Here is a 4,654-nt window from a genome sequence, read left to right as displayed (position 1 = left end):
AATCTTAGTGACTTCTGGATATTCCGACATCCTTGCAAGGCCAATAGATGAAGCTCGAAAGGTCAGTTTTGGGGTTTCGAAACTCTAAGGCTCAAGTTAGAGGTTGAAGATCAGAAATTGAAGGTTGAATGTCAGATTTGGGATTAGAAGTCGGAGGTTCATGGTCAGATTGGAAGCATCGTAAATTTGGAAACGAAAATTGAAAAGGCACCAGGCTTGAATTTCATTCTGTTCTTCTCCATGTATGTACCATAGGTTTCTTTCTCTTACCTTATCATTTTCTTATGTAATATCAGAACTATTGGTTGATATATCACACACTTAATTTTTCTACTCATAAAGATGCTTTGGAGGGTATAGCCATGAACATGAATCAGTCTTTGTTAGGTCAGTTAGTGATGCACGCCCACAAGGTGCTTGACATAATGTCTATGTGAGATAGACTGAAGGAAAACACAACACTAAACTATGTTTTAATCTATCCAAGAGCCTCAATGAAAAGGATTACTACACATTTTGGATTGCAAAATATGATCATGACTCTTTATGTGCGTCACCAGGCTTACCTAATAACAAAGATTGTTCTCTGATAACAAAGATCCAAAAAGTAGATAATAATCCCACCCTTAATCAGGTAACTAACTAAGTGTATAACTGTAGATATTTTCAAATCCTTTCAAGTGTATATGTAACACTTAGTGTTGTTTTTGCAACCAACATTGGTGGCTTCGGGAAGATATCAACCTTAAGTTTACTTTTGAACCAAACAAAAACCTTAGAGATTCAATTCTTTAAACTACATGTTTCAATATAAAGGACTTGTAACTGTAAGTTTCCTATTTTACCCATTCTTTCACTCCCAAAAATCAAAAATTTTGATTTTCCATTTTCTTTCATCATCTTATAGGCTTGGTCTGAACCAAATTATTGTTATCGGTGTGGCAACATAACTTCAATTTTAAGCTTTAGTGAAAACATGGTTTTCCAATAAGTTAATTTACCCTTTTTTCTTTCTTATAGGAGTATATTATTTAATAATGAATTAATAATTGTGGTCGGTGTGATAAGAGAGAGAGGTAAAGTTTTTCACAGAAACTGAAAAAAACAATCAGATGACAGGACCAAGGACATTGGTACCTTACTTTTTGTAAGAAATGAAAGAAGAAAGAAATATGTTTTCTCGAGATATGATGATGATGATTTTGGGTATTTTCTTTACATTACTTGTTTATAATGATGATTTTTGGGTATTTTCTTTTCATTTCTGGTGGTTTCTTATACTTATGATTGGATCCTTAGTGATATCAATTGTTGTGAGCATTCACATGGCATAAATATTTTTTTTCAGCAGTTTTATTTTACTATATATTTGTATCCACTGAACTACATTTTGCACTTTAGGTGATAACTATCGGGTTTTCTGCAAACACTGGATACTTGATTGGAGATACAAAGGAACATTGCAGGTTTCTAGTTTCTTCTTTATAGTTTATACCTCTCATTATATTTCATAATAATTGATTGTATATCACATAATTCTATAATTCATTGTGTATAACGGTACACAAACAAGGATGACTTTTATTTTCATCATAGGTTTATGGATGCTGGATCTTGCTAATAACACTGTTCATGTAACAATTTATAAAAAAAATTCCTTTTAAAAAAGGCTTGTGTTTTAAACCATTATTTTAAATTCAAGTAACAATTTTAAGAATTTCAGGGCCCCGCTCGAGCTCTCCTGGCTGAATTAGCAGATATGTGCCCAGTTTTCTGAATTGATCAATATTAATGTTGATCAAAACCCTAAACCCAAATTTGTTAATAGTTTCACCTTATGATGTTTGTGTTATGTCTCTATAAATGCTAATAATAATATTTATTCATTTATTGATAGGCCCTAATCAGAGGAAGTCAGAAAATGTTATATTTTGTTCATGGATGGAGATTGGAAACGTCTTAGGGTTTCTATCTGGTTCTAGTGGAAATTGGGACATATAGATTATCTATTGGAAGTCTTCTTATTATATTATGTGGTTGTATTTGACTTTTTTTTTTCATTTTGTTTTCTAATTAATTTGTTCATTCTTCATGGCAGGTGGTTTCCTTTCTTGAAAAGTATAGCTTGGTATGAGGCAAGTGGAAATTTCAAGGCATCTTTTTTAGTTGCAGTGGTGAGTTTTAATAGCTAAATATAAATATATCTTAAAATTGATAAATTGACAAACAAAAAGCCTTCTAATGTTTCTAATTGACAAAAGGAAAATTGGAATATTTAATAATACAAAACATCATTGCATGTTTGCATATTTTTCTTACATTTTGCACACTGGTGACACTCTACTTTTTAAAAGAGATCCCTTTAGCAATAAAACAACATAAAAAATATCAGATTTTGCTCCTATTCTTAAAAATCATCAGCAGACAGGGTCTGAAAATTCAAACTCAAAACCCCTGACGAATTCTAGTAAATCATCTGTGGTTGAAGAAGAAGATGAAGTTGAAACTTTTAATGATAATCTAGGGGCAGTTTTCGTCAACTTGTTGACCAGCTTATGTCATTTACCAGTAGGTATGCATTCAGTGCTTATTGTCATGACTCTCACATGGGTAAGCTTTTAAAATGAAACTAAGGTTAAAATGGTCATTTTGCTTTTGTTTAGTTTTTTATATATTCACATCACATGTGTAGTTGTCATGGTTCCCTTTCTTTCTTTTTTATACGGATTGGATGGGGAGAGAGGTTTATCATGGGGACCCAAAAGGAGATACTACCAAAGTTCAAGCTTATGATGATGGTGTTAGAGAACGTGCTTTTGGTTTGCTATTGAATTTACTAAGAATAAGAGTTTTGCATTTTTATTTCATTTTTCAAATTCTAAATAATCACTAAATTCATATTTATAATCATTTCTCTAACCAAGAGTTGGGCAGTTGGTTCTTGGTATCAGCTCTTTCCTGATTGAGCCAATGTGTTAGTGGATGGGTTCAAGGTTAGTCTGGGTGTTAAGCAACTTTGTTATGTTTGCCAGCATGGCAACGACAGCTGTCATTACCTTAATTTCTGATAAACAAGAATTTATTTAAACATGTAATTTTGCAGCCTTAACAACTGCTTAAACAAACTATGGTGACTGTCAAGCATATTCAAACCATGGGATGATAATTTATTTCTTAATTTGAAACAGATAGGATAGTAGCAAGAAATGGAAATGTTAGTAATTTTACTGGACGCTATCTTATTGTGCAGTTTTATTTTCAGGGGGTTTTTAATTTTTTTATTTGCTAAATTTGAAGGATATTGTTTCCATATCAGCATCTGATGTCATGTTTCTTTTGTTGCCTTTCATAGTAAAATCGCAGGACAGGTATGGAACAGAGAAAATTTGAACTACAATGTAACTTGTGAAAGGTCACACTGTTAATGTCAAATACTATGATACTTGTAAGCTGTATCATCCTCCAAGAGCGTCATATTGCTCTGTCGGCAACAATTGTTTTCAAAGATTTGACCATCATTGTCCATGGGTTGGTCAATGCATTGGACTAGTAAGTCAATGTTTCGAAGAATTCTTAATTTGATGCTTCAGTTGAAACAATGGGTTTCTTTGTTCATCCAGCGCTTAGGGATGGAGGTATGTTAGGTTTTATGTTTAGTAAATTTAATTTCTTTTTATATTTTTTCATTTATAATGTCAATTCATTATCAGTTTTGAAATGAATAGACATTTCTTATTCAACATCAGTTTTAGAATACTTTTCACAAAACCATAAGTTCTTGTATGTAGCTTGTATATGCATTACAAAGTTATAACATTCCTTATAAACCTAAAGTTAAAAGAAGATTTATGTTATCATTTTTTCTATTTGGCATTTTCATAGTGAATGTAGTGTTTGCATTTCTGGTTCTATACCGGGATACGAGGTATATAACTATATCACTATATATTTATATTTATATCTTTTTTTATCTTTTTATTTACTATTGAGTTATTAAATGCACACAAACACTGTTTTTTTGAAAGAGAAATGCACAAAGACACTTGGATCAAGGGCATAGTTAGTTTCCATTTTTGACCTTGCTTTTTTTTATAAATAAATTACAGGTGGTTCATTGTTAATGAAAGCTATTGGACGGGAAGGAGAAAGTATACTAGCCCTTGAGACACTAAAACGTGTGGTGGTTGCTGGAAATAGGGCATGGCATGCACCTGTTGCACAAGGTCTTAGGTTAATAATCATGTTGGGTATCTAAAATCCAATCGTCGCCATCGATCCAATTCGACCTCGATCTAGAACAAGGTCACCTATTAGTTTTATAGGAATGTATAACCCATGTTAGCAATGTATTATTTTTGTTTAACATTTGAATGATTATTTGTATGATATATTATCATTTTATGGCATCCTACTCTCATAATTATAATTGAAATATTAGGTTACAAGCAAAAATAAAACGTGCTTTCTTTCATTTGAAAGTACAATGCCCTATTAAGAAAGAATAATTTCCATTTTATGCTTATTTGTTAAATATAGCAACTTACTGTTACAGAATATGTTAATATGCTAATTTTTATTAATAAAAACAATGTGCAAATTTTTTCACAGATCGGGGATGGCAAAGTTGAGTACACAACTAATGATATCAATGAGA

General features: G+C 31.7%; 1 pseudogene; it reads left to right on the top strand.

Moving 5' to 3' along the window:
* The first annotated feature begins 1,154 nt into the window (after positions 1–1,154).
* LOC145010664 (sucrose transport protein SUC3-like) lies at positions 1,155–3,087 on the top strand (annotated as a pseudogene).
* Positions 3,088–4,654: the final 1,567 nt, after the last annotated feature.

Source organism: Lactuca saligna, chromosome 8, assembly GCF_052625555.1.
Source record: "Lactuca saligna cultivar CGN05327 chromosome 8, ASM5262555v1, whole genome shotgun sequence".
Taxonomy (NCBI): domain Eukaryota; kingdom Viridiplantae; phylum Streptophyta; class Magnoliopsida; order Asterales; family Asteraceae; genus Lactuca; species Lactuca saligna.
Note: the sequence above shows the minus strand (reverse complement) of the source record. Positions and strands in the feature narration are given on the sequence as shown.